Raw genomic sequence first — 12901 nt, 5'->3', positions numbered from 1 at the left:
CAGAGGGAAGAAAATCATCAAATAATCACGCACGGCCTTCATAATGAAAACTCATGAGTTTCTAATTTGAAAGAACCCATATAGCGCCTGAGAACCTGTCTCTTATACACATCTAGATGTGTATAACAAACCTACTGTAGTGTGTGTGTGTGTGTGTGTGTGTGTGTGTGTGTGTGTTGGAAACAGAGAGAGATGTAGAGAAGGATTTATATCACCATATAGGTACTGAAGAAATGCATGAAAATCCTGTATCTTTTAGAAAAATGTGATTATCTCTGTCAGGGAATACTGAATTTTGCATTATGAAATTTTCACAATCTACTTTCAAAGGGGCCATAATTCCTCTTTCTACATTCCTGTTTCTACATCTGCATGGATCTATGGAGTAGCAAATTAGGACAGATAATAGTTAGAGCTATTTAAATGCATTTACAAATTCCTTGTCCACTCAATCTAAGGAAGTATTAGTCACATATCCTGATGTGGAATAAAGCACATCAGTGAACAATGAGGAACTGGACATCAAAAGAGAATCCAGCCAAGAAGGAACTTCTCTAGCTAATCTTCATGACGGGATTCCGCTCGGGACCAACGACTATGGCTTGGTAGTTAACACTAACTCCACTGATGTCTCACCATGTTTTCATGTGTTACGTTTACATGTGTGCTTAAATTGTTGGGAAATCTACAATCTACACAAGTCACAATATTACCAATCACCTGATAACTTTAAAATAATTGATGGCCGGGCGTGGTGGCTCATGCCTGTAATCCCAGTGCTTTGGGAGGCCGAGGCGGGCAGATCATGAGGTCAGGGGATCGAGACCATCCTGGCTAACACGGTGATACCCTGTCTCTACTAAAAATATAAAAAATTAGCCAGGTGTGGTGGTGGGCACCTGTAGACCCAGCTACTCAGTCCGAGGTAGGAGAATGGCGTGAAACTGGGAGGCGGAGCTTGCAGTGAGCCAAGATTGCTCCACTGCACTCCAGCCTGGGTGACAGAATGAGACTCCGTCTCAAAAATAAATAAACAAACAATTGATAATGTGTAGCTTAACAGATATAAGGCAAGGCGGAAGAGAAGCAGCAGCAGAATGAACCTGGTGAGACTCACCTTAAACGCTAAGAAAACTATGAGAAAGAAAGATGGTAAGATCTTCTTCATGTGTACTCCACGTTTGAGAAAAGGGCCAATGAGAAACTGGACTGTTTTATCTAACTTTATAATTATGCAAAGGTATTTATAAAAGGATCACTTTAATATCTAGTCATACTGAAGTTGTACAAAATCCAGTCTCACAGATACAAGCCAGGCATTTTGGATCATAAACAAAAGAGAATATATCAGCTATGACATGAAAAAGACAATTACATGCATATATAGAAATAATTATTTTATGAAAACATGAATTTGTCTGATAATTATGATGCTGAAATAATAAATAGAAGAAAAGACAAACGGCAGGTATTCATAATAAATGTAAACATCAAGATGATTAACAAACATCCAGTGGATTAGCAATAATGAAGATATATCCCAAATATCAGATATCTGACTAAAATAACATATAAGAATATATCTTCTCACATTTTATTGTATTAGTATCCTTCCATTGGAAGCAGGAAAAAGGCAGCCATCAAAAGAGATAAAAGTTTGATTTAGTTGACTCATATAAATATTTATTAATTAAATCCTCATTTTACTTGATTTTGTGTTAGTTTTATAAAAAATGATAATCCTTGAAAACAACCGGAAGGTATCTAACCATTAAAAAAATTAAATGTAATTTAGTACATTTTATTTACTAAATCAATAGAGTAAAATCTACAAAAAGTTTTTCACCAAAGAAAGTCAGGCTGGGCGTGATGGCTCACACCTGTAATCCCAGCACTTGAGGTTGAGATGGGCGGATCATGTCGTCAAGAGATGGAGACCATCCTGGCCAACATGGTGAAACACTGTTTCTACTAAAAATACAAAAATTAGCTGGGCGTGGTTGGCACGTGCCTGTAGTCCCAGCTACTTGGGAGGCTGAGGCAGGAGAATCGCTTGAACCCAGGAAGTGGAGGTTGCAGTGAGCTAAGATCACACCACTGGACTCTAGCCTGGCAACAGATCGAGACTCTGTCTCAAAAAAAGAAAAACAAAAGTCAAATAGGGAATAGTTTCTAGTTAATTGTAGAGCAAACGTCAACAAAGTTGATTATTTCTTCCCAACTGCATTTTAAATAAATATAGGTTTTCAATAAATATTTTAAAACAGAATCATGAATAAACCTGAGAGAAAATATAAAGAAAAAAACTGAGAAAAATTATCCTTTCAGGAAATTTCTCAGGAATAAATACTATATCAAGTAAGTCACTCATTAAGAGCCCATTCCATTTTGCCATTTCTTTTTTTCTTTTATTCTTTCATCCCTCCCTCCCCTCTCTTCTCTTCTTCCCTCTTTCTCTCTTTAATAACTGATCTTTAAAACAGTATAAATCCAGACACTACACATGTGTAGTTCACTTAGTTTGTTATGTATAGTTTATATATATATAGTCATATACATACATATATAGTTATATAGTTATAGTTTAGTTTACTAACTAAATTATCATAATAATAAAAAGTAAGGCTTTTGGAAGCCACTCTAAAATTGCTTCTCATTTTTCAGAGGATCGCTGGATTTTTGGAATGCAAATAAACCACTGAATTATTTTCATAGGATGTTTGAGTGTGTGTTACTGAACCACGACTAAATTATATTCCTTATGATTCTTATAAGGAATAATAGAAAAATAGAATATTAAGAATATTTCTTTAGAAATAGGTTTATAGATTTTTCAGGCAAATTAATCAAATTTCATGAAATTACCTAATGATCAGAATGCAACATTGTAACTTCCATTCAATTACAAGGATTAAAAAGAAAGTTATTTTTCTTGAATATCCTGAATATCTTTTCTGGAAAATATGTTGCAGTTATATACATGTTTTCAGCTATGTACATGTTTTCTATGGAATCTCTTGTAGTAGGAAATAGAGTTATAATTTCTTTAAAGTATTTAATTGAAAACAGTGGACAATAATGAATTGGAAGCCTCATATAAACATTATAAAATAACTTGTTCTTTAATGTATACACTTAATCAGTTCATTATTTTAAAAATATCTCTATATTATTTTATATTATTATATACTCCTATACATGATTTTTACAGAAAATGCAGAACAAAAGTAAAATGTAAAAAAATTTCATACTATTACATATCATGGGTACAATGTTACAAAAATTACATTTTACCTTCAAAATCAATTCATTAAATCCTAAAGTATGTTTTAACCATGTTTAGTTTTTTTTCAGTAACATTCTTACCAGTTCAAAAATATCATAAATAAAACATTTTTAATTTGTGATATAAAGGACTGTTTTATGTTATAGACAGTCAAAAGGGTATCAAAATCCACTGTCACATTTAAACACATAGAGAAAAATCTGTATGAACAACAGAGGTAATTCAGTAATATTAAATTCAATATGTAATGCACTTAGAAATGGATATGAGTCTTTAAAATTCATTAAAAAGTGACATATAATCATTTTGTGTCACACAAGGTCTACTAATAATCTATCGTCTTTTATCTTTTTCATTTTCAAACTCTTTGAATATCACAAAACTTAACAAAATGTTGATTCTCATCACTATTCTTCACCTTCTACACCAGAGGGCAGGCAGGGGCAAGAAGAGAAATTGAAATTCATATTACAGAAGTCTGCACTTTAAACGTCCAGGGTAAAGAGGTTAGTGGAAGAAAAACTTGAAAGTACTGAACTGGCTAGCAACAACTTTGGGAATGACCCATCCTATAGCTATTTGTACTGTCATGATAACAAATAATGCAAATCAACGCCCATTTTCTTTCTTAACCAAAACTAGTTTAAATACTCACAGTTTTTTTTTAAGAGTCTATTTCACACAGGAATAAAACTCTGATTACAACTTTAAAACAACATTAATTTTTTAAATAATTTTTGTGATATCAGATAGTTTAATCACTAATTTTTAACACTTAAACCTTGAATCATTTAACTCAATTCATTGTCTAAATTTTTCAACTCTAAAGGCCCGACTTTCATTTTCATCACCTAACCATTTTTCCTTATACTAAAGTACTTTCAAATAAATCATTTTCTATGCTCTTTGCAGCAAAAATTTAGGAAAAAGTTTTACATATATATATACATACACACACACACTAAATAAAAAGTTGGGACATATACCTAAACTTTTCTGGAAAGTAACAAAATATAAATACAATTTTTATTAAAAAATACCAGAGCAAAATCATATGCAGGGAAAGAACAGATTTTCTAATATTAACTGTGATGTTACCTATACAGTAATCTTTTTCCTTCAACAGACAGAAATCAGGTAAGAGACAGGTAAGGGAAGATGCTGGTGCTAAATTTCTGGACATGCTGTGCAGGGGTGAAATGTCAGATGACAAAGCAGTATCACGTATGGTCACTGAGCAGTGGAGGCAGACTTAATGACAACGTAGGGTAAAAGATGCAAGTAGGTTCAAACTCCGGCCGAGCTACTTTTATGGGCTTAGCAAGTGACTTAACATTCCTTATAGAAGATGTGGAGAGTAGCAGCACTCACTGGTTGGAGTAGAGGAGAAATCCACATAAAGCATCAACTATGGTTCTTTGCATACAGTAAGAGTCAATAATAATAAATTGTTGTTTTATGTGCTGCTGACTCTTACTATTATTCAGTTTTCCTTTTCCCTACTCCTTTATCTCCTGTTTCTATTTGTCTTCCTTTCCTTTTCTTCCCTATTATCTTTTCCCCTTCCTGGCTCTCCTCTTCCTCTTCAATTCCTCTTTCTTTTGCTTCATTTTACTGCCTTTTACTTTTCCTTCCTTTCTAGATTAATCACGGTGAACAGTCTATAAAAATATAAGGTTTTCAGCTTAAGAAACACACTGAAAGTTTGTTCAAGGATGACCAAAATTTCTTATTTTCTTTCATCTCTTGGTGCATTGATTCATTTAGCAAATAATCATTAAATCCATTTACATAACACAATGACCCAGAGTACTTGACGGTGTCCTCAATAAAATAACAATCTTGCTTGTAAGACAAATCAGCCACACGTGGAACACTGTGAGACAAATCAACTACATATGGAGAGCCGAAATACAGTACAGGAAAACAATAAAAGAGATGTCACAATGCCACGTAATTGCCAAATATAAGTACTAGACAGGAGTGTGTAACAGGGAAGATTACTTTGTGTGGCAGTAATCAACCAGTATCTTTTAGAGAAACCATAACCACCAGAACCAGGGATATTGCCAGTTTTTCATTTCAGCCACTCATGGTCAACACTAATGAGTAGATTAAGAGAAACACTAATTTTAAATATGAGAGAAGTACTGGCTCTTTCTAGAAACCAGGGCTTCATAAAATATTTGTGGGTGTTTCTATTCACTGGCAATTGTTTCTCTTTTCACCATACTGACACATCGACATCACCACATCCACTCAGGTTATGATTGATAATCATGTTTTCAACATTTTCACATCAGTAAAACCCTGCCAAGAGACCTAAAAACATCTGAATAAAAAGTAAAAGCTTCAATCACTCATTTTGTTTTATGTGATACCAGACTATGACATAAAAAAATCATGAGAAGAGTAAATATGACATACAAGTCAACAGACAACACAAACATTTATATTCATTTGTTTTCCAGGTAATTGATATAGAAGTATAAACCTCAGCAAGAACAGTAACTATGGTAGTAACAAAAATTCTTTGGACATCACAATTATGCTCTTTAAATTTAAAACAACAGCTAGGCTTTCCCTTAGTTTTACTCTGCTTCTGAATTTAGAGAAACTCAATCAAATTGTTTATATAAATTAAAAACCTTTGAAAAATCTCTAAAACACAAGTTGTTTGTAAGTATTTTTAATAAAAGCAACAACGTAAGAACAAAATTAACTTGACAAGCAAGTAACCATGATTTGAAAAATATGCAACATCAAACTGAAGCCATTGTCATAAAATAGCATAATCTCAGCTGATAGAATGATTAAAAATAAAAAAATGCCTTTGTATTTTAAAATATTTAGTGTGTCAATTCAGGTCCACATTGTTACAAAAGAAACTGAACCGTGGTCTCTTTGACAATAATGTCAAAGAGTCAACCAGAACTTGGCAGATTTCCAAGCCAGGAGCTATGGTTTTATTCAGCAGAGTTTCTATGAATGCTCTGCTTCACAGAGTTCTGAAGCTAATCAAAGTAGATGTTAAACTTGCCTCCACACCAAAACTTACTCTGCAGCTTTGCAAAGCACTCCCAAGACAGCCTAGTGTATAAAACTATTTTATAGATTCATATATGTAAAGAAGGGAAGTGACAATGAAGCCAGACAAACCAGAAACCAAATCACCGTGTTTGTGCTATTCTTTTTCCCCAAAGAAAAAACCTGGAAAGCATTTAGAACCTGTCTGCTTCTAATCCTTACTGTATCCTCTAATAGGATAACTGTTAAAGGTAACCTTAGTTATTACTGACAAAAATATTCAAATATATTGCTAGTTCAAATGTTTAAATACTTGAGGTATAAAATATAGGATATATATTTTAAGCTAAACATTATTATCGACTATTATCACCATCAATGAGTTTAAAGGTCTAACTCTGGTGAAACAATATGGAATAATGATCACCAGCAATAAAATGAATAAGAATGCAATGTAAACATGAGAAAGCCATCATAGTTTTAAGAGAACAAACTGGAAACCAAAGAAAATTGTTTAAAATCTGCAGTGCCATCCATGTGCTTTTACACTTATCTATTGTACAACACAGAGAAATTTGCTAAGATAGATACCAAAAATGATACGAATTACTAAAACATACTTGCCTCACTTCTCCAAATGTATACTTTATCATGCTAAAACAATTTATATCCTTCTTGGTCAAAAATAAATATCTTAGTAACTATACTTTTGAAACATTCATTTGATCTAACATCTAAATCATTACATTTATACTTTAAAGAATCATTTTGCATTTTTTAAAACTCATATTTGCAAGAAAGAAACCTAGACCTTTATAATCTATGAATCTAGAATTGTATAGTTGATACATTAATAGTAAAAGAATTCACAACATCAAAAACTATAAAAAATTAAACCACAAGACCTTTATACAACCACAACACTTGATTTTAACCTTGACAGTGCTGAAAATGTGTAGGGGCAAACACACACTCACTCCAACACACATAACACAAAAGTTAATAAAGAACATCATTAATTTAAAAGTAACCTAAATTATACACTACCAGAAGAGTTCAGTTAAATGATATTTTCTTGCCCTGTAATTTTTTTAGACAAAATTTTTGATCCCCTTGAATTAGTCTATTTCACCATCTATGCCAAGAAAGGCTAAGTTCTAACATCTTTTATTGTGCCAGAATTGGCTTTACTCATCTTGCTTACATTTTTTGGAGGGAAAAGAAAAACAGTCTCCGTGAGATATAAAGCTTCTCCCACTACTCACTTTTGATTTCTGTACGCTTGATATATCGTTGCCAGGCTCCCTGGGATGAGAGACATGAGGAGGAGGCACAGAATTGCTAGGGGTTTCCACTAAAAAGCCCAGCACCGTAGGCAGCACTAATCCTGCACCTGTGATGTGTTATTCAGCAGTTAAGAAATGCAGCCCAGACTGTGGTTGCCTAATACAGCTCAGCTGTTTTTCTCAGTGCTCCCTTTGATTATAAGCTGGCAAGAGAGATTATTCCGGTCAAGCAATGAGCTATGTTCAGGACCCATGGCATATGACAGTGGAAAGGTAAAAAAGAAAAGAAACCTAGGAGTCAAAAACAAACAAAAAAAAAGTAGAAAGAAAGAAAAGAAAAAGGAAAAAGAATGAAAAAAAGGTCACTGACCACAGTGTGTTATGTAACATTTCCAGATGGTTAAAAGCTACCTCTGAGTCTATGCAAGGCAGAAAAATATCTAGAATTCATCATTTAAATATCTAGAAATCTATTTTTATAATATCTTTTGACAATCAGAATGTTATTTCAATATGCAATGTCTTAAGTTTATCTTAAGAGAATCTCAATTTCATAAATCAATCAACTACACAAACATTTAGAAATCTGTCATTAAGGAGATTTACCTTTACTAAATGTTAAATTCCTTTTAAAATTTGGAAAATTTCAAAATGTTTGGAAAACTGAAGACCAAATGAATGCCATTATTTCTATCTTTTTATTAAATCTACCATATCATTTGACTTGATTCATTAAAAATTTTGATATAAAATTTATAGTTGAGACACAGCTATCCTATTCATCATATATGGTTAAAACAGAATGAAATATTTATTAGAGCCACCTTAAAGCTGCTAACAAGTCCAAATTGATTTAAGAAATATTTATCATACACAAATATTAAGAAATATTTACCATACACAAATATTTCAAAGTGCTGTAAGCACTTTGGGCTCAAAGAGTTGAAGAAGAAATGGCCACTATGTTCATGAACCTTAAAATCTATTTGGAGAGTGTGGCATAAAAGTTGTCAATTTTGTTGTTGTTCTTTTGTCATAAAAGGTCTGCTGATTGTTCACTCACACCAAAAGTTTCACTCTATTTCCTTTTATACCATAGATAAACATAAAATCATGTGTCCTCCAAGCTAGTATCTGTGCCACTTTAAACAAATAACCTAAAATCTTATCCAAAAAACAGACACCCCTGCCTAACAGCAGATGGTCAAAAACAAACCAAAAAAGTTCCTTTACAAAAAGAGCTGAAACGAAGAAAGCACATCAATTCAAAATGTAAATATAATTTTTACAAAATGTAACTATAATTTAAATATATATATTAAAGAACATGTTAAACATTTTAAGTTATTTTTGTTATTGCTGTTTATATGCTAATTCCCTAGTAGTCAAAAAGTATATTAAAAATTTTGTTAGAAAAAAATATGCATAGGATATGTATTAAAATAAATAGGGTCAAAAAAATTCCTGTGTACATAAGAACATTTCTCTCAACAGAATTTGACAAATCTTATAGTTTTCCCTTGTATTCAAACACTTGTGTTAGAATACTGCATTTCAATTTCCAAGTAACACCCTGAGGCCGAACTGAAAGAAGAATGGTATTCAGGAAGTGTGCTGTAAGATGTTTTACTAGTATTCCCCTAACTCTTCCATTAGTCTATATCCAAGTAAAATAAGACAGTTGAACTGCAACTTGGATACGTGTAAGACTAGAGTTCATAGAGTTTTGATAATTTATGATAAATCTTTTTTCTTGAAATTATACTTAATAGGCTGAAATACTGAACCACCATCTACTTTGCTTTGATTTGCAGGAATAAGACTGCCAAAGGACAATCTTGTTGAATTCTGGGCAGAAACACTGAGGAGAGATTTGAATTGAAACTATGTTATTATAATAATTGTGTTATCTTCAATCTGGGCATGGCACACAGAGGAACATTCTGGCCTGATGCTGCTCAAGCTGTCCCTCTTTGGATAAACAAATGGCTTCAGTTTTCAAAACATTCTCCTAAAGCACTTTTATATTCTTATTTTTTAAATTGTATAACACCCAGTACACCTCAGTGGTCCCAGTCTTTAAAAGCCTTGTTAATTTTACCTTTAAATTTTCTTCCTTTATATTCTTCTATCGAATTCATATCTTCTCATTTATGCCAGTAATGTTCTCACCCATAAATTCTACTCTAAGGTCAAAATGTTTCCTTTCTCCTTTTTTAAATAACTGTCAATACGGGCTCTCACAATAAACAAATCACCACCAAAAAAAGAACAACAAAAAGCCTGTATCTGGGATACTATGTGAGAAACAATTACCATTCACAAACCCTATCTTCAGATATTTCTATATTTTAAGCCACACCAATATTAGGTAGATGTATTTGTGTGTGTTACGTTTTTCCACTTTGAAATATTTTTAAGAAATTGAATATATTATCTTAAATTTCAGTATCAGAGCGAATTAAAAAATAAATACATTGTATTTAAATGACCAAAGTGATCCCAAACAATCATAATACTAATATGGGGGCAAAGGACCATGGCTATCTTAATGGCCACTTCAGTCAAAATTTTCCACATTCTAAAAGAACAAATGAGATCAAACAAAATATTTTACCAAAATGTATTCACTGGTACTTCAGTTATGAAAACTATTCCCTGTATTTACCTACATAATCCTCTATCTTCTATGTAAAAACCCAGCAAATAATTAAAGGTTGGCAAAACTTGTCAGTTTTAACTCTCATGGTCAAGTCTGTTGATCTTCCCTAGGGGTCTCATAGTTGTTGTTTTTTTTTTGTTTTTTTTTTCCTCTAAAGAAAAAGCATAATGACCTCTCAAAATGAATAGGCCTGATTTATGATAAACAATTAGTTAACAATTGAAGTTTTTTAGTTTCTTTCTTTCTTGGGAAACAAACAATACTCACTTTTATTATTAAGCCCATAACTATTTGGTAGTAATACAAATACTTCCTAGTAGCTGCCATTCTCTAGCAGCGAGTCAAACAGCCTCAACAGAAAAGTATTAAAATTGTGCTATTACGAAATAGCAGATAATCTGGAATAAAACAAATCCCTCCAGGATCACTACATCCTAAAAGTTCTTTGCCCCAGCCTTAGAACATGGCACTTTTGAGCATGCATGCTAAAATCATGAAAATGACATATTTCTCTTCTCATTTCACACCAATAAAGGAGGAAAAAAGCCTTGTCCAATAGGCACCATTCAAAACAATCTACCCACCCCCAACTATGCAAGGCTCCTGCCTCTGTGGAGTTCAGTGGCTCCTCACTAGCAGGAAAGTATAAGCAGAGAGACCATTAGTTATGACATGGAGACTCTAGCTGATAATGCTGACTCACTTCAGGAGCTATTACACTATAAACAGTGTGCTGAAAGCCATTTATCTGCATTTTAGGATAAACAGCAGAAAAGTCTCAATTAAACAGATTGCAAGAAATAAGCTGCTGATGTCAAACCATGTGAAGCTTACTTCTGAAAAGAAAAATCTGTGAATGCAATAAAAATCAATGTGGGACATCAGGGATGTTAAAACAGAAAATTCAACATTTTTATAATTATAAACATAACATCTTTTATATCATTTTATAAGATCAGCTTGATTATCAAAGTTATTGCACACTGCTTTGAAGTTCAAAGTAAATTTACTGAAACTTGACATTCTCTTAAGAAACAGCATTTATGGTACTACTGGCACTGAGCCAATGTATGCTATCAAGGAAAGCTTTATCTATCACTATGTAAAAGGTGAAGTTCAATTAGGTGAGTTTTATCACTTCTTTTCCTACACACAAACTATCAGGAGAGATCATTTCTTTTTATTTATTTATTTATTTATTTAATTTATTTATTTGAGACAGAGTCTCGCTCTGTCGCCCAGGTTAGAGTGCAGTGACACAATCACAGCTAACTACAGCCTCAATCTCCCGTGCTTATGTGATCCTCCCACCTCAGTTTCCCTAAGTAGCTGGGACTACAGGCATGCACTACCAAACCTGGCTAAGTTTTCTATTTTTTGTAGAGACAGCATTTCGCCATGTTGCCCAGGCTGGTCTTGAACTCCTGGACTCAAGCAATTCATCTGCCTTGGCCTCCCAAAGTTCAGGGATTACGGGTGTGAGCCACTGCACCCCCCGGCTGAGAGATAATTTCTAAATGACTCCCTTCAAGAAGAAAACACAAGTGCTATTTTACATCTAACTGTAAACACACACACATGTACACACACACACACACACACACACACACATCTATCTCTAGCATGTTAAAATGCTTCAAGGAAAACACTATATAATTAAATATAATCTATCATGGAACCATAGAGGCTTTATTCCACAATTGATTAGAAGGACATGAGACAAAGTTCGTGACCAGCCTGGCCAACATGGCTAAACTCTGTCTCTACTAAAAATACAAAAATTAGCCAGGTGTGGTGGCACACATCTGTAATCCCAGCTACTAGAGAGGTTGAGGCAGGAGAATCACTTGAGCCTGGAGGCGGAGGCTGCAGTGAGCCAAAATTGTGCCACTCCAGCCTGGGCAACAGAGGGAGATTCTGTTACAAAAAAAAAAAAGAAGGATATGAGACACACCAAGGCCTTTACTGCAAGGGCCATATATGGGTAAAACACAACATTTAGAATTTATTTTTCCTACTTGCCAGAAAACAAATCAAAATCTTCTCTCTTTCACGCTTCCAAATGTCAGAAGCTTTTCAAAACAATTTTGAGGTTAGCGAAGAGAACACACAGGTGTGTGTTATGTCAACTACTGAAAGCAAATAAAGGCTAGCCTGGAATCTGATCTCTCTACGGACACATTCTTGTGGGCATTACAAATGCTCCCTGAAGGAATATTACACTGATGCTGACTAACTTTTTGAAACATCCCAAATCTCATTAGATCTATTCCTTAGCAGTACTGTTCAAAGGCATGACCTCTACTAACATCAAACTCACTGCCACTTCTTAGTAAACCTTTAATGTTTTCTCCAATAGCACCTTCTCCTTTCTATTTCACTGACAACAGATTGAACAACAATAAAATATTCAATATCAACACATGTAAGTTTTTGTCATGTCATGAAAACTATGACAAACCACAAACAATTAAATGTGAAGTTATCAGTAACAAATGCTTAAGAATACTGGTTCGCATTAATGGCTACTGGTCTTAAGAAAACCATCACATATTTTGACTGCTGTGTAACAAGCCTGGCACAGAAAGATGGCAAAAGTACTTTCATATCTGAAATTACCAGTGTTCAAGCTAAAAACTA

General features: G+C 33.5%; 1 protein-coding gene and 1 long non-coding RNA gene across 5 annotated transcripts in view; one reads left to right on the top strand and one right to left on the bottom strand.

Annotated features, from left to right (window-relative positions):
• The window catches only part of BMPR1B (bone morphogenetic protein receptor, type IB), a 163432-nt gene that overhangs the window by 61156 nt on the left and 89375 nt on the right, over positions 1 to 12901 (bottom strand). Inside the window, exon 1 of one of the 4 annotated variants that reach the window (XM_011994206.1) lies at positions 7579 to 7735. The exons of the other annotated variants lie outside the window; for them this stretch is intronic. The gene's annotated coding sequence lies outside the window, so the exon portion shown is untranslated. Of the gene's footprint in view, positions 1 to 7578; positions 7736 to 12901 lie in introns of those variants that run through there. 4 annotated transcript variants of the gene reach the window in all.
• LOC105549601 lies at positions 4391 to 9873 on the top strand. The gene is made up of 2 exons (XR_001007572.1): positions 4391 to 4510; positions 9414 to 9873. It is a non-coding gene; the product is annotated as an uncharacterized LOC105549601 (long non-coding RNA).

This window comes from Mandrillus leucophaeus, unplaced genomic scaffold, assembly GCF_000951045.1.
Source record: "Mandrillus leucophaeus isolate KB7577 unplaced genomic scaffold, Mleu.le_1.0 Scaffold447, whole genome shotgun sequence".
NCBI lineage: Eukaryota > Metazoa > Chordata > Mammalia > Primates > Cercopithecidae > Mandrillus > Mandrillus leucophaeus.
Note: the sequence above shows the minus strand (reverse complement) of the source record. Positions and strands in the feature narration are given on the sequence as shown.